A 25,274-nucleotide genomic window follows, 5' to 3' on the forward strand; every position below is an offset into this window, starting at 1 on the left:
CATCTGTGAAAGACATAACTCTTCTCAGCAATACAATGATCCATGGCAATTCCAAAAGATTTATGATGGAGGATGCTCTCCACATGCAGAAAAAGAACTATGTAGTCTGAATGCAGATCAAAGTATGCTATTTTCACTTTATTTGTTGTTGTTTTTCTTTCTTGTGGTTTTTCCCTTTTGTTCTGATTCTTCTTTTATAACATGACTAATATGGAAATATGTATAATATGATTGTGTATGCGTAAATATATACATACATATATATAAAATATATATCTGATTGCTTGCCATCTGTGAGGGGAAGAAGGAGGGAGAAAAATTTGGAATTCAAAATCTTTTAAAATGAATGTTGAGGGGCAGCTAGGTGGCACAGTGGATAGAGCACCGGCCCTGGAGTCAGGAGGACCTGAGTTCAAATCTGGCCTCAGACACTTAACACTTACTAGCTGTGTAACCCTAGGCAAGTCACTTAACCCCAACTGCCTCACCAAAATAAATAAATAAAAATAAAATAAAATAAAATAAAATGAATGTTGAAAACAATCTTTACATGTAATTGGAAAATAAAATACCAAAAGGAAAAAATGGCAAGCAGGATGATTTCAGAAAGGCCTGTTAAGATTTAAATGAACCTATGTCTAATGAAGTGAGCAGAACCAGGAGAAAGTTGTGCATACTGACAGCAATATGATTTCATGAAGAACTGTGAGTGATTTAACTACTCTCAGCAATATAAGGATCCAAAACAATCCCAAACAGCTAATGATGAAGCATACTATCCGCCCTCAAAGAAAGAACTGGTATTGATTAAACATAGACGGAAGCATGCTATTTTTTACTTTCTTTTATTCAAGTTTTCTTATACAAAATGACTAATATGGTAATGTTTTATGTAATTGTACATGTATATAACCTATATCTGATGGCTTACCACCTCAAGGTGGGGGGGGAGGAGGGGAGGGAAGTAGGAATAGAATTTGGAAATCAAAACTTTAAATAAAAATGTTTATTAGGGAGATTGGTATCTCAGAGCCACTCTCTCTGTGCCATGCCTTTCTCCCCATGAAAAGTCCAAAGATTTCTTTCATGGTTTCCCTTCTCTTTCCCTTCCCCTAAATAAATGACTATCTTATTCTAACTGCAAAAAAAAAAATGTTTATTGGGGGAAAAAAGAGAGAAAGCTCAAAATGAAAACTTCTAGGAACCCTGTAGCCAATATCCAGAACTTCCAAACAAAGAAAAATTACATTCTCCATTGAGAAAGGATTAAGAAATCTATTAAATGGAGGAGGTCCATTTATTCCATGAATAAGGGGGCTGGTTCAAGAGGAAAAAGGATTGTTATTTAATTGCTCTGGAATATTAACCACAAACCTGCATTTTTACCTATTGAGATTTTTTTGTCAAGGTTCCTACAAAGGTCACCTCAAAGGGTTCTGGGCACTGATTCATACTGGAGTATTGGAGGGCATGGGAAGTCATGGCACTTACCTCAATCTCCAAGCCAGAAATGCTGATAGTAGATTAATGCAATATTAAATAAAACTGTTTCTGGCAGACTGGAGAATAAATTTTTTTTAAAAAAGAAAAAGAAAAAAGAAACTGTGCTCTAAGCAGAACTAATCCCTCTATGAATTTCACAAAACTGCCCATGTCCCCAACAGCAGCTGGTCAGTGCTAAGCTCAGGACACCTAGGAACTACTGCCCCTATTACCTTGGTCTTATCCACCCAGGGTCACCACTCCAAGCTCATGGGCTCAGTCCCTGCTGGCCTCTTGTCATACTCCTTTACTCCACAACCCACAAATAGGATGATCTGACCTTTTATTGTTCCATGGAAGTCCAAAGGCTGAAGTGTCTCCACCTCCCAACATTTACGAACAGCCAGAGGGGTGTTTGAAATAATGGGCACATACAACACAACAAACATCAGATTCCTGGATAATGGCATCAGAGATGGTCTAAGGGCAGGGGAGAACTGAATCTAGAGTGCTGAAGGGGATTCCTTAGGATCCAGTAATGGAAAGTTTAGCAGGTATTTTGGGGTATTATTTAGTACATGAGACAGCCCAGACCAGACAAGCCAGGACAGCCTCAGGAGACGTTAGCTGGACTGGAGCTACATCCATCATTGTCCCTGCAAATGCCATCTGGCACTCTTAGCTGCAAGTGGGGGGCTGTTAGCTCCACTCTCAAAGAAAGGGTACAGCCATAGCCAGACTAAATTAGAGGGCCTATAGGATGGGTTCTCCTCCCATTACACATAGTCCAAAATCTCAGTCTCCATTTCATTTTCACTCCCATCAGAGGGCTTGAAGTCTTCTTCTTCCTCCTCTTCTTCATCATCCTCCTCATCCTCCCCAGATTCATATGTTAACTGTTCCTTTCCACCTTCAGTTTTGGCAGCACTTGAGAACAAAGCTGGGTCCAAAAGAAAGAGAAGGATGTGGTGCCTTAGTTACCCAAACCCACTGCCCTCAAAGAACAGAGATGGCTCAGCGATCCCACTGAGCAGCAGGAGCAGTCACTCATGGGCATGGAGTATTGATGGGTCTCCCAAAGCCTGGCTTCCTTCTCTACTCTCCATGTGTGCACAGCCCAGGGGCAGGCCTCTCTTCCCTCCCCTTCTGCTATGGCTTTCTCCTGTTAAGGGCTAAAATTCTAGCTAGTCTGTCTAAAATATCCAATGAGTGGTCGCCAATAAATTATAAACTTTAGCAAGAGTTAGACTTTTAAGCGTTTATTAAGGAGAATAAGAATTTGGTAAAGAGAGAGAGAAAGGCCTAGATTCCTATCTATTAAAGGGAGAACACATTTCTAGCTCCGCTCTCCACCAGAGTCCAAAGGGAAGCTAGAGACGGAGCGCTAGTCTCTTCCTTCTTCCTCCCACTACCCAACGTCACTTCCTGATGCCAAAGAAAAGACTCCTTGTCTTGCCCTCAAAGACCTTCACTTCATGGGTGGAACTCTTCTACAGTGAGTCTCCAGCAGGTGGCGTCATTCTAATCGTTACACTCCCTCACCACAATATCTGCTAGAAGTGGATGGAGTGCTGGTGCTATGTGGGCACTGTCACAGCCTTGGCCCCCTCCATGCCACTTTTACCTATCAACGGGGAAGGGAAAAGAGTCTGGGACAGAAAGAAATAGCAAGGATGAAACCAGCCAAATCCTTGTTCCACTCTTACCTCAAGGAGAAAATCAAACCCAACTGATTCTCAGGAGCCACAAAGAGAGGGTCCTGTGGCCTGACTACCACATAATGCCCATCTGCTCCTATAGTTCCTATGAGAGAAGGGGTCCTGACACTCCCTAAGTCTGGTTCTGTAACAAGCCACCCCAAAAGCTAACAATTTTCTACAATTCTAAAATATTAGGGCTAAAAATCCCTTAGAGATTGTCTTGTCCAAGTTTCAGACATTACAGATGGAGAAACTGAGGTCCAAAGAGATGAGAAGACTTAACAATAAAGCTGGGTCTTGAACCCAGGCCTGATGTTGAGTTCAACATACTCTGAGCCCCCAGGAGCTTCTCACCAGGCCTCTTGGAGCGAATGATCTGCCGGATCATCAAGGACATGGTGTCCCTCAGGTCATCACTGGTCTTCTGAAGACACCAACCATCACGCTCTGTACACTCAGTCTCCATCCCATCATTACGATGAATGATCTTCTGTAACCTACAAGCAGTCAGACCTGGGTCAGTGGGCAAATAGAGGTCCAAAGAAAGCACCAACAAGGCCAGACAGTGCAGTTTCTACAGGCTGGAAGTGAGATGGTGAAGGGGAAAAAGTACCCAATCATCCTGGATTGATTCTAACTGTTTTCCAGCCAGGGATTCTGTTGTAAGGAACAAGGTGTTCTCTCTCTCTCCCTGTGAAGTTAATGGAATCCACAAAAAGTTTTAGACTTCACCAGCACCCCTCCAGGTCTCCCTAGGCCACTCTGAACAGAGCTGCTAAGCAAAAAAGGGAATTGGCCACATTTGAGTTTAGGAATTCCCAGACAAACACATGCCTGTGTTTAACTAGATGAACAGGAATAAACATATTTATAGCCTAACTCCTGCTGCTTTAACAAAGACTAACTGGCTTATGAGAAATGTATTACACAGTGAGGTGGTTGATAGAGAACAGTCTTTGAGAGTTGAACACAACCAAATAGGCCAGACATCTAACTTCCCAGAAGAGATGACAAAGTAAGGGCCTGAAAAATTAGAAGGGTGTCAGAAAAGTAATTCCCAATAATGAAGTTCAAAAGCCTGTTTCCCAAGACCCAGGGCCTCATCATACCCTTCCACATTTAAATCACAGAGCTGATAGAACATCTGCCGATATGGTGGCAGGGCCCCCTCTCGGAAAACGTAGACAGAGTCCTGAGGGAACAAAAGAACAGCAAGGGTTAGTAGAAGCTACTCTGCTCAGTGTTTTCACCAGTAATGAAAGATATCATGCACCTCAGTGCCAACCACCAAGAGATACATTTCCAGATACTACAATGTTATGGCACTCAGGAGTGGGGAGAAAGAAGAGTGGGTGTGGGAAAGGATGGAAATAAAAGAAAGGCTACAGTCCAAATGTCTTTTGTATCTTTCTCTTGCGTTTCTGAAATTCTGTAACACTAAATGTGTTTTTTCAGTCAAAGGAGTGATTTGGGAAGGAAGATACCACTTCCCAAGTCCTAGGGCTCCTCCTGTGTCTGAATATAGCCCTTCATAACATAGTGTCCCAACACTGTTTTCTGTTTGATGCATGCACTTATACCTTTCCTTCCCAACCTGCTGAAGGCTCCCCATACAAGGCTAGGGACATAAATACTTGATCTTCCACTGAACTTCCCACAATGCCTTCTGCCTACCCTTGTACATAGTCTGGTAACTGAGCACTTACACCTTGCATTTTTATCCTGAACACTGTGAGTTTGTCTACCCTTCACTCAGTGTTCATGGACAAGGTTTGAAAGGGCCAAAGGTCATTTATTTGTACAAGGTCAATGGCACTGCCCACAGCTATACTCCAGAATCCAGACAGGACTCAGGCCCTGTATAAAACAGAACCTGAAAGGAGACAATTCACAGCCCTCATATTTAGCAGAGATTAAAAACCAGAGATGGTTGTTCCTCTTCCCATAATTGCTCTGGACAAAGCAGAAAACACCCACCTTGAGCTTATACTCGTTAGAGGCTGATTTCTTGATACTGGCTGTCCCTGATGTGCCTAGTCCCTGCTTCAGGTCATGCATGGTGACCAACTGGCTGCCTGACAGAAGACAAAAAGTTTAGAATGCAACATTCTCAAATATTATATTCAATTTCACTTACTCTCTCGATGCCTACGCTCCTCCAGATCATCTCTTACATATGGAATTGAATTCCCTGTGGACTTTACTGTGGAGATGCACACATGTACTGGAAATTAGATTCACAATCAAAAATGTCTCACTGCACCATCAAAAAAAAAAACTGGGTTCAAATCCAGACTCTTCTGCTTACTACTTGTGTAACCTTGAACAGGACATTCCATGTCCCTGAGGCTCAGTTTCCTCTTTTGCCCAATAAGGACCTGAACCTATGGTGGTGGGAAGAACCATTGCTACCAGGCATGACCCATCTGAGAGGTCCATGACATAAAAATGTCACCACTGGGGGGCAGTGCCCTACCCTCTATTGTTCCTCCTTGTCTGGGCTGCTTGACTGTTCATAGAGTTTGGATAACATTGATGTTAACAACTCCATTCATTGTGAAATGGAAAGACTTAACATCTGCTCTGCCTCCACTTCCTGCAGTCCTTCAGGACTGTTAATTCATGAAACTCTGGGCCTTGCTATCCACCTCCTCACTGAACCTGAGGACTTCCAGTCTTTTGGAAGGGCTTTGCACTTCAATGTTCTTTTCTGGGCTGTCTCCCCCAGTGAGACTCTAGGAGCAACTTGAGAAGAGGGACTGTCTAGCTTCTTCTACTTATAACCCCAGGGCTTAGAACTGGGCTTGGTACACAGTAAACACTTAATAAATGCTTTTTCCTTCCTCCATTCATTCCACAGCAAGTCCTTGTAGCATTCTAGGATGATCTCAATTGGAATGCCACTTGTCTTCCCATCTGGCTTGTTTTGGGGAAGCTGGCTTAAAGGCAAATCACTCCTCTGTTTGATAGACAGCCACAATTGCTTATGTGTCTTTTTGAGTGTGATGGGGAGGCTGTAGTTGTAAGATGCTGTGTTTTACCTTGACAGGCATGTCACTGGGGGCATAGCCTGCAGACAAAGGAGTGAACAGGAACTGAGGTTGGGCACAAAGAAACAGAGCTGGCTTCAAAGAGGAAAAGACTAGCATCAGGAAGAATCACAAGACAATAAAAAATACTGAGCTGGCACTGAAGAGAGCTGGAAGCCCAAGCTACCAAGAGGTCCATAGTTAAGCAAACATATGAAAATACTTTTAGTCCCCAATTGAGAAACGGTGAAAGGATATGAAGAAGCAGTTTTCAGATGACGAAATTAAAGCTATCTACATCCATATGAAAAAATGTTCTCAATCACTACTGTTTAGTGAAATGCAAATTAAAACAATTCTGAGCTCACACCTATCCAACTAAATAATACGACAAAAAAGGAAAATGATAAGTGTTGGAGATGTGAAAAAATTGGAACACTAATGCACTGTTGGTGGAGCTATGAACTGATCCAACCATTCTGGAGCGCAATATGCCCAAAAGGCAATAGAACCGTGCATTCCCTTTGACCCCAAAATACCCCTACTAGGTCTATGTCCCAAAGAAATCATAAAAAAGGGAAAAGGATCCCCATGTACAAAAATATTTATACCTGCTCTTTTTGTGGTAGCAAAGAATTAGAAATTGAAGGGATGCTCATCAATTGGGGAACAGCTGGACAAGTTGTAGTATATGAATATAATGGAATACTATTGTGCTATAAGAAATGATAAGTGGGGCATATAGGTAGCGCAGTGGATAGAGCACAGGCCCTGAAGTCAGGAGTACCTGAGTTCAAATCCGGCCTCAGGCACTTAACACTAGCTGTGTGACCCTAGGCAAGTCACTTAACCTCAATTGCCTCACTAAAAAAAAACAAAAAAAAAAAACAAGAAACAAAGAATACTTATGGGGCGGCTAGGTGGCTCAGTGGATAAAGCACTGGCCCTGGATTCAGGAGGACCTGAGTTCAAATCCGGCCTCAGACACTTGACACTTACTAGCTGTGTGACCCTGGGCAAGTCACTTAACCCCCACTGCCCCGTAAAAAAAAAAAAATTTAATAAAAAAAAAAAAGAAATGATAAGCAGATGGATTTCAGAAAAAACTGGAAAGATTTACATTAATTGATGCTGAGTGAAATGAGCATAACCAGGTGAACATTGTACACAGTATCAACAATATTGTGTGATGATCAGCTGTGATAAACTTAACTCTACTCAGCTATTCAATGATCTAAGACAATGCCAAAAAACGTATGACAGAAAATGCTCTCCACATTCAGAACAAGAATTATGGAGTCTGAATGCAGATTGAAGCATACTTTTTTCACTTTTGTTGTTGCATTTCTATTATTGTTCTTGTTTATTCTTTCTTGCATTCTTTTTTACTTTTGCTCTGAATCTTCTCTTACAATATGACTAATGTGGAAGAAAAATTAATACCAGAAAAAAATCATTGTAGTCAATAAATATTCTAATTCTAATGAAAAAAGGAAAGGTGCACAAAAACTAGAAACTTAAGTATCAAAGAAAGCAAACAAGCTGAGGAAAGGTATTGTGTTTGGCTTTTTGTTTGTTTGTTTGTTTGTTTGGGGTTTTTTTGCATTGCTGGTACTTTATTTTACCATATTTCATTCCACAGCGAATCCAGAAATCCAGGACTTGATAAATCTTGGCTCCGGAGTTCTTTTGGGGGACATAACCAAACCGAATCCACAAACTCCTCTAGGGACCTCTTATCAGCAAAAGGCACAATTCCAGGAGGTGGGTCAATGCTCCAGAATCCTGAAGAACTACTAAGTTCCAGGCTCTCTCTCAAGGCCACTCTGATTATAAGAATGGAATCTTACTAATGCAGACAGTTCTTGCTTTACATGAGTGGGCTGTTCTGCAGACCTCTCTGTAAAGTGATTTTTACATAATGTGAATTTGCCTGCAGATATGGGGAAGAAAGGGAAGGAAAGTGGGAGGAGGGAGGAAAGAACCTCTTGTCATGAAGAGAGCAGGCCCAAGACACATGGGGGCCTAGCCTGAAATGAGAGGAAGAATACTAAGGGGGCAGACACGTGGGAGCCAAACATGGACACAGACAGGTAACATGAAGAGGCAGGAGACAGACATTCAATACTCAAGCACAGATGGACAGAAGACCAAAACACACTGGGGCCAGACATGCCTCTCTCAGCCCCAGAGGGCTCAAGCCAAATACCCTTCCCTACAACAGTGGCAGTCTCTCCACTTGTCTACTCTTCTGCTTTCACTAGGTCTTAAGATTTTTTTGTTTTTTTTAATGGTGGATGAGGGGCTGTGGCACACTGAGTAGAGGGGCAGGAGCAGAGAAAGCACAGTACTGTACAGTAAAGTTAAAATAAGCATTAAGGGCTGCTCTAAGGTCTCTTCTCACTCTAGACATATGACCCCAAGACCACTGCTATCATTCATGACTGTTTATGTAGGTGATTTCTAAATCCCTTTCCTACTCTAAATCCTATGGCAAGCAGAGCAATACAAAAAGCCAGGTGCAGCAACGCAGGGGATGGATGTCAGGAGACTCACCATATAATAGGCTACATAGGGAAGCAAGACCTTGAGTTTATCTGGATGGACACTGATGTTGGCCTTGACAGCATTCCGGGACCAGATGGGACGAATGTCAAACAGCTAGAAAAAGGTCAAGTGTAGAGAAAAAAATGATCCACAGGTTCCAATACAGACATACTCTCTAACATCATGGGATCCGTGGCTGGGGACTGCTAGCAGGGAAAACGGGAGGCCACAGGAAAGGCTAAACACACTGTCTACATGCTCATGGCCTAAAACTCCTACACTCTCCATTCTAAGCTCTTTGGAAGAGCACTTCTAGAAATCATTTTTGCTGGCAATATATTATCTTGGTCTTGGTGACAAGTAGAAAACTTTTCAGCTGGAAATGGATAACCTTGGTTTAGCCTCCAGTGAGTCTATCTATTGATACACTATCCACTGGGCACCAAGCATGTAAAACAAGGTGAAAAGGAAGCTTACAATCCAGATTGGAAAACAGAATGCTAACATTTCCAAAGGTACCTACAAATTAGTAAAATAGTGTGAACTCTCTCTGTCAGGGGTAAGGGAGTGCAGAGTAATGGAGTCATCTGAGAACTAATTAAATCCTAGAGTTGCAACTACAAGATCATTTGGACCATCCAAGTACTTCTCCCCACCCCCATTCCAGGTGTCTACACCCCTGAAAGCTGCTTGCTGGAGGTGTGAAGGAAGAGTTCTCCTGAGATTACAAGATGCTGTACTTACTGACATTACTTTCAGAATGGAAATCTGGAGGTGAAAAATTCACATCTGCTAATGAACTGATAAAAAAAGCAAACTGAACAAGCCCAAATAAGAACAGCTGAGCAAATAAGAAGCAGCTAATTCCAGGCCTGGGCTCCTCCTGATGCTGTCCCAGGGTGATCAGGTACTACCTCCAGGCTGTACTTTTCTCAGTTCCTCCTCCATCTTCCTGTCTAGGGGATTAGTGCAGAGCCTCTTCCAGGTCTGTACAGCAGTCTCCAGTGGCTTCAGGGGCACCTTATCATCTTCAAAGTTCACAAAGATGGCATTGTGGGGCCGCCGAGCTCTGCTCAGGCCAATGAGGTTCTCACCAGAGACAGGAGGGTTATTGTAGCCTTCCCTGAGGGAGAACACACCAGGCACAGCAAGCATAAGTGACATCCTTCCCATTGTTAAGGAATCATGCTTTGGTTAAGGTGCACTCCCTTCCACATCTTCACAGATGGTTTCATGAATTGCTCTGGACAAAAAAAAGTCTAATATGTGGTGGCCAATTTTCTTCCTCTTAAAAAAGTCTTAATATTTTTTTCTTTTTAAATATCACTCTCCCTTTCTAATAGCATTTACCACCTGCTTCCACCCACCAGAGAACCCTCCCTTAGAACAAGGGCAGTATGTCAAACAAGACAAATCGCCACATCTTCAGATTCAGTCAGCCTTTTATTTATTTATTTTTCTTTCAACAAACATTTATTTTATTTTCCATTTATATGTAAGGGTAGTTTCATTTTCATAAGATTTAGAGTTCTAAATTTTTCTCCCTCCCTCCCTCCCTTTCCTCCCCCCTCCACAAGATCACAATCAGGTTATATATGTACAATCCACAAGTGGTTTTTTTATCAGTTCTTTCTATAGGGGTGCACAGTAAGCTTCCTCATTAGTTCCTTGGGATTGTCTTGGATGATTGCACTGCTGAGAGTAGCTAAGTCATTCACAATTATTCATTGAACAATACTGCTGTCACTATGCACAATGTCCTCTCAGCTCTGCTCACTTCACTATACATCAATGTTCATTAGTCTTTCAAGGTTTTTCGGGGATCATCCTGTTTGTCATTTCCTGTAGCACAAGTCCGTTCCACTACAATCATATAACACATCTTCTTCCATCATTCTTCAATTGATGGACATTCCCTTGATTCTCAATTCTTAGCCTCCACCAAGAGTTGCTATAAATATTTTTTTATAATTTTTCCCCCTTTTCTCTTTTTCATGATTACTATTGTTAACTGTTACCCTTCCATCCTATTCCCTTCCCCATGATATTTATTCTATTATCCATCTTCTTTCATCCTATCACTCTTCAAAAGGGATTTGCTTCTGTCTGTCCCCTCCCCCACTCTGCCCTTCCTTCTTTTGCCCCTCTCTCTTTATCCCTTTCCCCTCCTATTTTCCTGCAGGGTTATAGAGATTACTCCACCCAATTGAATGTGTACATTATTCCCTCCTTGAGCCAACTCTGATGAGATTGAGGTCTTTGAGCCAATTTTGATGAGTGTTAGGCTCATTTACTGCCCAGATTAAATAGATTACTCCATCCAGTTGGGTGTGTCTATTAGTCCCTCCTTGAGCCTTTTCTGATGAGTGTAAAATTCATTTACTGCCCTGCTCCTCTCCCATCTCTTCCCCCACTCCACAAGCCTTTTCCTGTTACTTTCAAGTAGGATTTCCCTTCTGCCCTTCCCCAATGAATTCCCTTCACCCCTCAATTTAACCCTAAAGATGTTATCATCTAGCTAAGTGACACAGTGGACAAATCATCACCCCTGGACCAAGGGGGATCCCAGCCAAAATCTGGCCTCAGACACAAGAGAGTTGCCCACTGTACAAGCCCAGGTATGTCCCCCAGCTCCAATTTTTTTTTTTTTATGGTTCTCTAGGGTCTTGTATTTGAAAGTCAAATTTGCCATTCAGTTCTGGTCTTTTCATCACAAATATCTGAAAGTCTTCTTTTTCATTAAAGTCCCATTTTTTCCACTGAAAGATAATGCTGAATTTTGCTGGGTAGGTGATTCTTGGTTGTAATCCCATTTCCTTTGCCCTTTGGAATATCATATTCCATGCCCTCCGGTCCTTTAATGTAGAAGCTGCTAGATCATGTGCTATCCTGACTGGGGCTCCACAGTACTTGAATTCTTTCTTTTTGGCAGCTTGCAATATTTTCTCCTTGACCTGAGAGCTCTGGAATTTCACTATAATATTCCTAGGAGTTTTCTTTTTGGGATCTCTTTCTGGAGGTGATCGATGGATTCTTTCAATTTCTATTTTAGCTTCTTCTTCTAAAATTTCAGGGCAATTTTCCCTGAGAATATCTTGGAAGATGGTGTCTAAGCTCTTTCCTTGATCATGGTTTTCAGGTAGACCAATAATTTTCAAATTATCTCTCCTGCACCTATTTTCCAGGTCAGCAGTTTTTTCCCAGAAGATATTTCACATTGCCCTCTATTTTTTAAATTCATTTGGATTTGCTTTATTGTGTCTTGGTTTCTCATAAAGTCACTCACTGGCTTCCATTTGTTCAATCCTAATTCTTAGGCAATTATTTTCATCAGAGAGCTTTTGTACCTCCTTTTCCATTTGACTTTTCAAGCTGTTGACTTTTTTTCTCATGTCTTTCCTGCATCACCCTCATTTCTCTTTCCATTTTTTCCTCTACCTCTCTAATATTATCTTCAAAGTCCTTTTCCTCTACCTCTCTAATATTATCCTTCAAAGTCCTCTATGGCCTGAGACCAATTCATATTTTTCTTGGAAGCTTTAGATATAGGGGCCCTGATGTTGATATCTTCCTCTGAGGGTGCACCTCAGTCTTCCTTGTTACTGAAGAAACTTTCTATGGTCCTCACCTTTCTCTGTCGGCTCTTCTTGCCTTTCTTTTACTAGACTTTTAGCTCCTTAAAGTGGGGCACTGTTTCCAGGCTGCAGTATCCCAAGCTTAAGAAGTCCCAGGAGGTATGATTTAAGGAGAATCAGGTTCTTCCCTCGCCTGGCCTGTTTCCTGGTCCTAGATGACCCCAGACCAACTTGCCAATCAACCAGCTTTGTGTGTTGTGGTTTTTAGCTCCGACAAGCCTGTGCCCCTCCCCGACCTGGGCCACTTCTACTGGAGCCTACCACCTGGTTCTCAGTAGGGGTGTAAAATCCAAGTTCTGCCTTAGCACAAGCATAAACCACCTGGTTCTCAGTAGGGGTGTAAAATCCAAGTTCTGCCTTAGCACAAGCATAGACCCCTGTAGTCTCTCCCCTGCCCAGGGCTCAGCCCACTCACCAAACTGTGAGCTTAGTTCCAGATGACACTGGTTCTTCAGCTGATTCAGAGGCTCTGGGGATCTCCTTCTCTGGTGAGGACTTCCTGAGACTGGATCTGTGTCAGGGTGATTGTGGGGTTGGGCCCGACTCCTGTATCAGCACAGCAGCTCCCTCCTTCTGACCTTCCAAGCCATTCTTGGTTAGAAGATGATTTCAGCGCATTCTTCTGTGAGTTTTGCTGCTCCTGGCACTTTCCTATGACCCTATTTGGATGTTTTTTGGAGCGATCGTGTCATGAGTTTGAGAGATCACTGCCTTTCCTCCGCCATCTCCAGCCAGCCTCTTATTGATGAGTCTCTCCAAGCCTGTGCAGGCTATTTCTTGGACAAGAGACACAGAAGCTGTCCCACAGCTCTGCATGAAGTCTTTTTACCCTGGTAGGAACTGACAGAGCATGTGCCCCCTTGGTATAACCTTTGGCATTCCAAGGTGACCTCCACACCACAATCAGGTTTCAACTAAGCACTTTCAATACAGACCTACAGAGGAGGAGTATAGTAGTAAATAGAAAGAATGCTGGCTTGGTAGTAAAGAGACCAAGGTTGAAATCTGGGTTCTGATGCTTACTAGCTATGACCTCTCTGAGCCTCAGTCTACTCATTTGTAAGATGAGAATGATAAAATGTGCACTACCTCCTTCACAGGCTGTTGGGAGAAAAGCACTCTGTAAACTTTAAAGTGCTATATAAATCTGAGTTCTCATACAGGCATATACTCATGTTCTATAAACCTAAATGAAACCAGCTGGGAACTGAAAAGAAATTGACTCCCTCCCATTTCCTTTGTGATCAATTTTCAAAGAGCCTAAAATTCACAGAGCTATCATCCTCCATCCTGCCTTCACCACCCTGCCCCCACAGCAACATCCTCCTAATTGGTCTCCTTGCCTAAAGTCTCTCTTCTCTCCCAGACATCAGCCACAAAGTGGATCAAGTGATTTTCCTCAAGTCTGACCATGTCACCTCCCCCTCACCTCCTTCAAAATCTCCACTGGCTACCTCTAGCATCAAATGGGAACACCTGTTCAGCTCATAAAGCCTTTCACAGCCTGGCCCCGACCTCCATTTCCAGTCTAATTGTGTGATTTTCTTTCCTGTCCAGCCAAAGCGGTCATCTTGCTGTTCCTTCCATGTCATCACATCTCTGAACTCCACACCTTCTGCACAGACTATCCCTCATGCCAGGAAAGCATTCCCACCAGTGGGAGACCCTCCAATAGGTGCTGGAGAGGATGGTGCAACAAGAGCCTTGGAACACCCTTCTCCCCCAACCTTCCTGTCAATGCCTCCTTCCTCTTCCCCCCTCCTTACCAGCATTCTCATTTCACTTGCACCTTCAGGCCCACTCTTTCCTTCCCAATGATGGTGGGCTGGGCCACTCCAGGCTCCCTGCCTTGCAGAGCAGACATGGAGACAACTCACATGGATTCCTCTTTAGTCATTCATTAGAATCCCTTGTTTCCTTCAAAACTTAGCTTTGCATGTAGCATCTGGTGACTTCACACCCAAGATCTAATCCCAGTTCTGTCATTAACCAATTAGGGGAACTTGGGCAAGTCATCTACCCTCCCTAGGCCTCTGATGTCTTCCTCTATAAAATGAAGGGATTGGACTAAATGTCTCTTCCAATTAAAAAAAAACTTGTAACTCAAAACATATTTTTTAAAAAAGAAGTTATTGATGGGGCAGCTAGTTGACACTTCTTTTTTTTTTTGGTGAGGCAGTTGGGGTTAAGTGACTTGCCCAAGGTCACACAGCCAGTAAGTGTTAAGCGTCTGACACCGGATTTGAACTCAGGTACTCCTGAATCCAGGGCCGGTGCTCTATCCACTGCGCCAACTAGCTGCCCCCAAAGTTATTGATTCTTGAAAGCAATTTGTAAAGCTGAAATATTCTGTCTGGAGCTGATTTAATATAAGAAATCATGCAATATATATAACCTATATCAGATTACCTGCTGTCTATGGGGAGGGGGAAGGGTGGGGAGGGAGGGAGAAAAATCTGAAATTGTAAAGCTTGTATAAACAAAAGTTGAGAACTATCTTTACATGTAACGGAAAAAATAAAATACTTTATTAATTAAAAAAAAAAGAAAGAAATCATACATCCTAGGTAGTTATTAGAGTTATCTTGCTAAATGTGTGTAGGGAGAAGGCAAACAGTACAGGTTTTCCCCATAGAGATGGTGAACTTCAAAAAAGTTGTTCTTTCCATCCCCCTGATTTTATGAAGAGTGATAATTAAGCCATCCTTGAAGTACTACAACTCCTCAGCTAGAAATAACCCTTCTTTCCTTAGATCTCATGTAGTATGGCATTTTTTTTTAGTTTCTTTTATTTACTTTGTATACTTATTATGGTGTTTGTATTGTAATTATTTGTATTTGTGCCAGATACTCCTTCTGAACTATAACCTAAGGGGTGTATATCTTACTGATCCATGTAGTGTCCTTAGCACTCCCTCAATATTAAGTACAGGTTGAGTTGACTATCTTTTTATTATTAAATTCCCAACAGAAATCCACCCTTGTTCATTCACTCTAATACTTCAGCAAACCTTTTCAGCCAAATGGAGTGAAATAAAAGTAGAAAAAGTAATCTAAACTTCCTACTTCAAAATAACATTTTGAGAGAAATAGTCAATATTCCCTGTTACCAACAGAAATCTGAACTACCAAGTGAAGGGTTTGCCAATGAAAATTTCCATTTTTCCAGTGTATGGAAAGTCAATCAGATTCTGGATGTGTTTAAAGTTATAAGGGAGGCCTTGAGAAGACAAAAGAACCAACATAAATAAACTTGATTTCAGTTAATAATAAGAAAACTGAAAACAGATAAAGGCAGGACACCAATGAACACTGGCTCTCAAATCACTCCAGGTGCTTTTTTCCCAACTTTTTCTCATGTTATCTCTGTAGTAAGAAACTCAATTTTTTCTCTAAAAAGGGGAAGCAGAGAGACACTGACAAATTTTTCTGTCCAAATGAAGGACAACCAAGGGGAATAATCAATGGCCTTCCTGGGGGAAAAGGCAGGTGCCATTCCTCTGAATTTTGCTCCCAAAAGTTGTTCTTTTCCTTCATCAGAAAGCAAGTAAGACAAACTATAAACAAAGGGCCCTCTTAGATAAATAGCCACCTGGAGACTTGGGGCTATGCTGTTCTTTCTTCTTGCTCTACCTAAAGCTGTTAAGAAAAATTGAGCTGAAGGAATGGTGTCCCAAATATGTACCCTACTGCATATGTGCAGTTGTACCCCAATTAAACCAATAAATGATTATGTGATGGTCAAAAAGAATGAGAGGGGGCAGCTAGGTGGCGCAGTGGATAGAGCACTGGCCCTGGATTCAGGAGGTCCTGAGTTCAAATCCAGCCTCAGACACTTGACAAGTACTAGCTGTGTGACCCAGGGCAAGTCACTTAACCCCAATTGCTCTACCCAAAAAAAAAAAAAAAAAAAAAAAGAATGAGAGGGGTGCAGCTAGGTAGTGCAGTGGATAAAGTACTAGCCCTGGATTCGGGAGGACCTGAGTTCAAATCCAGCCTCAGACATTTGACAGTTACTAGCTGTGTGACCCTGGCCAAGTCACTTAACCCTCATTGCCCCACCAAAAAAATAAATAAATAAAAAGAATGAGAGTGGTCTGGGAAGTTAGCATCAGCTTAACACAGGTGTGTAAATAGAGGTGACTCTCAGTTTATCCATAGTAAAATTAAGTCAATTCATTCTAGACCTCAGAAGTCATTTATCTGCCCCTAGTGATTACATGGGGAAGAGAGTCATTTAATTAGCAATTTAAGAACCCAAATAGCAATACCAGGTGATATTAACTTGATTCAAGTTGGGGGAAGTAGTGAAAGATAGAAGCAAATGACATTTTTTGGATAATAAACATTTTTATTCAAAGTTTTGAGTTCCAAATTCTATCCCTCCCTTCTCCCCCTCCTAAGGCTGTAAGCAATCATACATTTTGCATATTATCAACAGCTGGAGAGAAGTGATGGACAGGAAGCGCTGCCCTCTAGCTTCAGATGTCAGCAATGACAATTCAGGACCTGGCACCCTGGGGCAATTTATATGTATCTTTTTTGGATACAATAGTCACTACTGACTCACAGTTAGCTCTGAGTCCAGTTTCAAGTAGTATAGACCCTCTGGATTTGACTTAACATTAGAAATCCTGCCTCCTAGGGGCAGCTAGGTGGCACAGTGGATAGAGCACCGGCCCTGGAGTCAGGAGGACCTGAGTTCAAATCCGCCTCAGACACTTAACACTTACTAGCTGTGTGACCTTGGGCAAGTCACTTAACCCCAATTGCCTCACTAAAAAAAAAAAAAAGAAAGAAAGAAAAGAAATCCTGCATCCTCGACAGCTATTAAAATTATCTTCATAAATGTGTGGAGGGAGAGGACAAACAGTATGGGCTAATATAGTCAAGCTAATCCAGCCACAGCCTCTTTCCAGATTCCTTTTGTGACCAAGGGCATGTATTTGTAAAACCTCTGGCTCGGGTTCAATGTTAAAACCAAGGATAAAAGCAAGACTAGCCAGGTCACAAAGGTCACAGCCCACATTTTTAGTATCATTAACAAAAGGCTCTAGTCTCTGAACAAACCAGCCACTGACTTGAATAGTTAATAAATTCTAAGTATTTAGTCAGTCAGTAATAAGCATTTATTAAGCACCTGCTAAGTGCTAAGCACTACATCTACTAAGTACTGGGGTTACAAAGAAAGGCAAAAGACAGTCCCTGACCTTAAAGAGCTCACAAGTTACATCTGAACATAGCATGTTCTGTACAGGATAAAGAAATGGTCAATAGAGGAGAAGCATTAGCAAAGAGGACAGGCTTCCTGTAAAAGGTGGGGTTTTAGCTGGGACTTGAAGGAAGCATCACTGAGATGAGAAGGGAGAGAATTTCAGGTGTTGGGTACAGCCAGAGAAAATGCCTAGAGCAGAGATGAAGTGTCTTGTTTGTGGAATAGTAAGGAGGCCAGTGTCCCTAGATCACAGAGTAAATGGGTGGTTGAAATGTGTAAGAAGACTAGGGACTGGGTTATGAAGGGTTCTGAATGCCAAACAGGATTTTGGATTTGATCCTGGAGGTGAGTAAGTGGGTGACATGTTTGAATTGGTGCTTTAGGAAAATCATGCTGGTAGATGAATGGAGGATGCATGGGAGCAGGGAGAGACCTGTTGCAGTCAGAACAATCAGCAAGCTACTGCAACAAAGTATGCACCAGAAAGCTGGGAAGTAATTTTTACAGCCAGTGTTTCTCATAAAGGCCTCATTTCTCAAACATATAGAGAACTGAGTCAAATTTATAAGAATACAAGTCATTCACCAATTGATAAATGGTCAAAGGATATGAACAGGCAATTTTCAGATGAAATTAAAGCTATCTATAGTAATATGAAAAAATGCTCTAGGGGCAGCTAGGTGGCGCAGTGGATAGAGCACTGGCCCTGGAGTCAGGAGTACCTGAGTTCAAATCTGGCCTCAGACACTTAACACTTACTAGCTGTGTGACCCTGGGCAAGTCACTTAACCCCAACTGCCTCATTAAAAAAAAAAAAACAAACGCTCTAAATCACCACTGACTAGGAAATTGCAAATTAAAACAACTCTGAGGTAATACCTCACACATATCAGATCAGACTGGCTAATATGACAGAAAAAGGAAAATGATAAATGTGAAAACTGAAACACTAACATGTTATTGGTGGAGTTCTGAATTGATCCAACTATTCTGGATGTGATCAAATAAGAGGATTTGGCAGACACCCGCGGGCCCCACCTGAATTGATTTAGAATTGATTGAATTGGGTGAGACTGAGAAACTGACTGAGAACCTACTTAAGAATGACTAAATTGAGACCACATCTGGCTGGCCCTGAGCAGCATGTTGTTCTCTAAGGCTGTGGACTACTGAATCAACAGGAGATCACCCTCAATCAATCAGCTTGAAGGACCTCCCGTTTTGGGGAGGGAGACAGAAACTAGGAAGCTGAGGCTATCTCACTGGATCTTCCTTTTTTCATTCAGGAACCATTGCGTGGAGGCAGACAGAGAAAAGGAGGGTCCCTTCTTTTCATTTGGGACTTTGGCTTGGTGGGAGACAGAGAAAAGGCGGACAGAGAAAGAAAGTATATAGAAAGTAGACTTTTCTGGCATTACGGGGTCCCATGTGTTGTCTTTACTCTTTAATAAATCCTTAAAAGCCTAAACTCTTGCTGAATTTATCAGTAAATCTTAGCCAGTTTCCCCCTCAAAACTGGGTGGGCAGATTAGGACCTACATTAGATTTTAAACATCACATGGAAAACAATTTGGAACTATGCCCAAAGGGCAATGGGACTGTGCATACCCTTTGACCCAGCAATACCACTACTAAGTCTGTATCCCAAAGAGATCATAAAAAAGGGAAAAGGACTCATATGTACAAAAATATTTGTAGCAACTCTTTTTGTGGTGGCAAAGAACTGGAAATTGAAGGAATGCCCATCAAGTAGGGAATGGCTGAACAAGTTGTGGTATATGAATGTAATGGAATACTATTGTGCTTTAAGAGGGGATAAGCATGCAGATTTCCAAAAAACCTGGAAAGACACATGCAGAACCAGAAAACTACTGTTTACAGTAAGAGCAACACTGTGTGATGATCACCTATAACAGACTTAGCTTTTCTCAGCAATAAAATAAGCCAAGACAATTCCAAAAGATTCATGATGGAAAATACTATCCATATCCAGAGGAAAAAAATATGAAGTCTGAAAGCAGATCTAAGCATACTCTTTTCATTTTTTTTTGGTGTATTTTTTTTCTTTCTCATGGTTTTCCCCTTTTGTTCTGAGTCTCCTTTCACAACATGAGTAATTTGTTTAACATGATTGTACATGTATAACCTAAATTAAATGGTTGTCTTGGGGACAGGTGAGGGGAAGGAGAAAAATTTGGAACTCAAAATCTTATAGAATGTTGAAAACTATCTTTTCATGTAATTGGAAAAAAATAAAATACTACAGAGAAAAATACACCACCAAAAAACAAAATATGCACCAGAGTGATGACAGCATCAGAGGAGAGGAGGGGGCATATTCAAAAGATGTTGCCAAAGTGAAATTGAAAGGCCTTGGCAATAGACTGGATAAGAAAGAGAGGTGATGCTGAGAGACAGTGGGGAGTCAGGGTTGCAAACCTGAAGGACTAGGATGATTGGTGCCCTCAATAATAATAGAGAAATTTGGAAGGGAGTGGGGGAAGATTAAGGGAAAATAGGAGTTCAGTTTGGAATCTAAGATGGCTACTGAAATGTCTGAAAGGTGGCTAGAGATATGAGACTGAAGGTCAAGAGAGTTTCAGGTAGTATATGCAGATCTGAGGAACATCAGCTTAGAAATGATAACTGAATCCATGGGAGCCAATGAGATCATCAAGTGATGTAGTGAAGATGACAAAATAAAACTTAGACCCCATTTCCCAGAGCTAAGGTGCAGCAAGCAAGCTGTGCCCATGCTTGGCAGGATAACAATCTTTTGCAATCATCCTCTGGATGATCTTACCCCCTGGACTAGTCACACAATCCACCAGGTGTTCTCTGATCAAAGACAAGCACTGGACAAAGTCAGAACGTCCTGCAATGAATCAAACTTGTCACATTCTTGCTGCTCTCTTTGTCAGGGCTACAACTTACTGGGCAGCCATTAGCATAAGTATTGAGATCTCCCTACACTACCTTGGACCACTCCCCCCAGGGGTGTCTATAGCTCCTCCTTGCTTGCAAGCCTTTTTCCTCACTGAAAATAAAACTTTATTTAATTCCAAATTTTCCTATCTCTGGCCTGCTCTGTTTGGCTCAGGCCATTCACAGGTTAGATAGAGGCCAGTTCTGATCCAGTTTAAAAAGGAGAAAAGAGAGTCGAAGGTAGAGTTCTGTGAGACACGCACAATGAGTGGGCATGACCTGGATGAGGATCCAGCAAATGAGTATGAAGAGAGATCAGATAGGTAGGAGAAAAACCAGAAGGGAGTTGTGTCCCAGGAGCCTGAAGAGGGTGATCAATGGTGTCAAAGATTGGATAGGTGAAGAAGAATGAGGATTGAGAAAAGGCCACTGGATCTGACAAACAGGGTAACTTTGGAGACAGAAATTTCAGTGATGAGGTCAGAGGCTGGATCATAGGGAGTTAAGAGAAGTGAAAGGGGAGAAAGTAGAGGTATCTGTTGTAAATGGTCTCAAGTTTTGTAACAAAGGGCAGAAGAAAAGCAGAATGATAGTGGGGATGGAAGGATCAAGTGAAGGGTTTTTTTTCAGGATGGAGGAGACATGGGCATGTTTGTAGGCAACAGGGAAATAGACAGTAGATATGGAGAGATCAAAGATAAGTGATAGATGGAAACAGAGGGGGCAATATATTAGAGGAGAAAGGATGGAATGAGACTGCTTGAGCAGGTAGAGAGTTTTACCTCAACAAGGAGTAAGGCCACTTTATCATGTGAGACAGGAGTGAAGGAGATAGTAGCAGAAGTCATCTGGGTAATATGAGATGAGGAGGCAAGAAGAGGGAGCTCATGGTGAATGGCCTCAATTTTTTATGCAAAATATGAGACAAGATTCTTAACTAAGAGAGTGAGAAGAGAGGGAGCCAAAGGAGGTTTGAGGAGGCCTGAAAAAATTTGGAAGAGCCACTAAAAAGAGAGGGACAGTAAGTTGATAAGGCAAGTACAGAAAAACTGCCTGGCAATAGTGAGGGCCCTCTGAGGTTGTACAAAAATAAATTTTTACACAGTGACAGCAATATTGTTTGATGAAGAACTGTGAATGACTCAACTGTTCTCAACAGTACAATGATCCACAACTATCCCAAAGGACGACTGAAACATACTATCCACCTCCAAAGAAAGAACTGATATTAATGGAACGGACTGAACTATGCTATTTTTCACTTTCTTTCATTTTTTTCTTTTTATTCGTTTTCTTATCCAAAATGACTAATATGTTAATGTTTTAAATAATTGCACATGTATAATGTATATCTGATTACTTACCACATCAGGGAGGGGGTAGCAGAGAGAGGGAATGAGGGATAGAATTTAGAACTCAAAAGTTTCAATAAAAATGTTGTTTATTGGGGCAGCTGGGTGGCGCAGTGGATAGAGCACTGGCCCTGGAGTCAGGAATACCTGAGTTCAAATCCAGCCTCAGACACTTAATACTTACTAGCTGTGTGACCCTGGGCAGGTCACTTAACCCCAATTGCCTCACTAAAAAAAAAAAAATGTTGTTTATTATTTAAAAAACAAAACAAATATACAAATAAACATTAGATCAATATTTTAATGGCAAAAAGATAAAATTTTCAATAAATAAATAAATCTGTGGTGTGCTCAGCCAAGACAGTTGTATGATTTTCTCCACCTTCCTTCAGCAGCTCATATGTAGGAACAAAGATGTCAGATAGTGGGAGTGATCTGAGGCTGACTTGTGGCAAGGCAGAACTGGTAATAAAAGGCAGCCAGGAACTCAAGAGAAGAGGACCCTGTAGAGATGAACTGGTTCACCAGAAGGACAAGTTAGGAAAAAGAATGGGGGAAAATATGTATGTTGAAGTCTCCCAGTATGAAGGCAAAAGTTGGAGAGGGAAGAAAGATTGTGAGCTAGGTAATGAACTCAGTGAGGAAGGAAAAGTAGTGCTTTGGAGGTCTCTAGACAACAGCTACAAGGATTTTGACGGGATGGAAGAGGTGGACTGTATGGTCGTCAAAGGAGAAGAGGTTACTGAGTGATGGAGGTAGCGGGAGAATCTGAAAGTGGCAATGGAAAGGAGAGTATTCCAACTCCCCATTCTCAACTGGTGAGCCAAGAAAAGTAAGTACTAGAAAGGGTGGCCAGGGAAGCTGTATCATGGGGTTGGGGATGGGGGGATGATTGCCAGAAAACAGAATATGGGGAAAAGGGAAAGATTTAAGATACAGGCAAGTCGGGGCAGCTAGGTGGCACAGTGGATAGAGCACTGGCCCTGGAGTCAGGAGTACCTGAGTTCAAATTCGGCCTCAGATACTTAACACTTACTTGCTGTGTGACCCTGGGCAAGTAACTTAACCCCAATTGCCTCAACAACAACAACAAAAAAGATACAGGAAAGTCCGTCACCTGCGGAATGGGTATCCAGAGTGCACAGTGGAAGGCGAAGATTGGTGGGAACTTCGGAGTGGGAGGGGTTTAAGGGGATTCAAACCACCACCACAGAGGAAGAGAACTTTCCAATTAGATCACCTGCTATATATTTGCAATCTATATGGCAGGAACTAGACCTAAAAAGAAGCACGGGGAAGCAGCACGGTACCCTGGAAGGGACCGTGACTCAGGATCAAAGAAATGGGGTTTAAATCCAATTAGACATTGACAACGTTCGTGAGTCTGGGTCTCCCTCTCCTCTTGGGTAAACCTAAGATCCTACAACTATTTGTTCACTATAACAAGCTAGTAGGGGACAGGACGGTTAGTCACCTTTAATACCGAGAGGGAAGCCAAGGGAGTCCTGGGCGGGAGACATAGTCTTGCAAAAGGATTCGCCTACGCTCCACGCCAGGTGAGGAGCCGCGCTTCCTGCTCTGGTTGCCTAGGAGACCGCGCTCCTCCTCCTCTGCCTCCACCTGACCCGCGCCCCCAACTCAGGCCTGGCCCCCACCGCTCTCGTCGCTCTGGAGATTAAACCGCGTCCCCACCACCGCCCGCCTGGTCCCGCCGGTTCTGACCCGGGAAACTCCTTCCTCTCCGCCCAGGGTCTGTAGTATCTTGGACACATTCCGCACAACACCTGAGTACACACCAGAGGGCCACTCCTGTTGCAAATCGACTGACACCGCCCCCATGACTCCCCACTTCCCGCCGTGCTCTGCGACAGGCTCTCGTGTCCTCACTCAAACCTTTCCCCCAATCTAACTTGTCATGAGGTCCGGGAAAGAAAGGTTCCGACGCCTCTCTTCCACCAAGCGGGGTCTTGGGAGGGCCCAGGGAAAATGCAAGGGAACGAGTGCTCCCTAGCGGCTAAGCCTGGAAATAACAAATTAAAAGGGTTTTTAAGAGTCTGGGTTTTAAAAAATAATAACGCTAAAAATGTTTGGTTTTGTTCGGACCTGTGATTTCATGAATAGAAAGAGCTTCCAGTGAGGAATTTCCTTCTACCAATGCATATGGCATCTTCTCTGCAACTTATCATCTTTGATAGTTGGCTGGGACATGCATAACTTCTAACTTTCCAGGACCACACACCCAGTTGGCCTCAACAAGCATTTATTAAGCACCTACTTTGTGTCAGGCACTGTGTAAAGTATTTGGTAAACAAAGGCAGAAGACCACCCCTGATCTCTAGGAGGACAGTCTAATGGCGTAGACAAGGTACAGACAACTGTGTATATACACACTATGTACCAATAGATTGGAGATGATCACAGAAGCAGGGTACTAACATTAAGGGGTAATGTGTCAGAAGCACCCGTGCTTGACTCTGAAGCTAACCTTCACTACTACTTCACCACAAAGTTGCCTCTTAATATTAATTCATTAAGGGGCAGCTAGGTGGCGCAGTGGATAAAACACAAGCCCTGCATTCAGGAGGACCTGAGTTCAAATGTGGCCTCAGACACTTGACACTTACTAGTTGTGTGACCCTAGGCAAGTCACTTAACCCCAATTGCCTCACCAAAAAACAAACAAAAAAATTAATTCATTAATAATAATAAATCTTAAGCCAGGACCTAAAAGAACACACACACACACACACACACACACACACACACACACACACACGACAGGATCAGTCAGAAATGCTGGGCTGCAGCAGAGGGAGAAAGCATTGTAAAAGATGAAACCTTGGGCAAAAGAACTGGAATGGGTATTTTTTCAGTCAACAAATGATACAGGTTTTTTTTGTTATTCATATTTATCCTCATTCTTATTATCAAGTAAGGTTGCAGAAATTCAAAGCGGAAGTCCAGAAACAGAAGCAGAAGAAGTGACCAATGATGACATTGTCTTCCATTTGTCTAATTTGGAAAGCAATTTCATATCCATTACTCATTTCACATACATTTGTTGAACCCCAGTTTAGGCACTGGGATAGGGAAATAGAAAAAGAAAGGGAGAAACAAGAAACCTCATGGCACAATGGAAGTAAAAGTATTGGATTTGAAATTGGAGACCTGTTTTGTAACCCTAAATCTGTGGTCCTAATTCTGTAACCCTAATTCTGGGATCTGGGATCCTAACTCTGTGATCCTAACCTTAGCTATGGGACTGTGAACATGCCACAGAACATACTTCTTCTTGGAGTCTCAGTTTTGAGAAGGTAGCATTTTGTAAACCTTTTCACCTAGAGGGTTGGCAGTGTTGAAAGGTTAGTTAAGGGACAGCTAGGTGGCTC

General features: G+C 42.3%; 1 pseudogene; it reads right to left on the reverse strand.

Annotated features, from left to right (window-relative positions):
• Positions 1-1,094: 1,094 nt before the first annotated feature.
• Positions 1,095-23,739, reverse strand: LOC122739468 (annotated as a pseudogene).
• Between the last annotated feature and the right edge of the window lie 1,535 nt (positions 23,740-25,274).

The sequence above is a fragment of the Dromiciops gliroides genome, chromosome 2 (genome assembly GCF_019393635.1).
Source record: "Dromiciops gliroides isolate mDroGli1 chromosome 2, mDroGli1.pri, whole genome shotgun sequence".
Classification (NCBI taxonomy): Eukaryota; Metazoa; Chordata; class Mammalia; order Microbiotheria; family Microbiotheriidae; genus Dromiciops; species Dromiciops gliroides.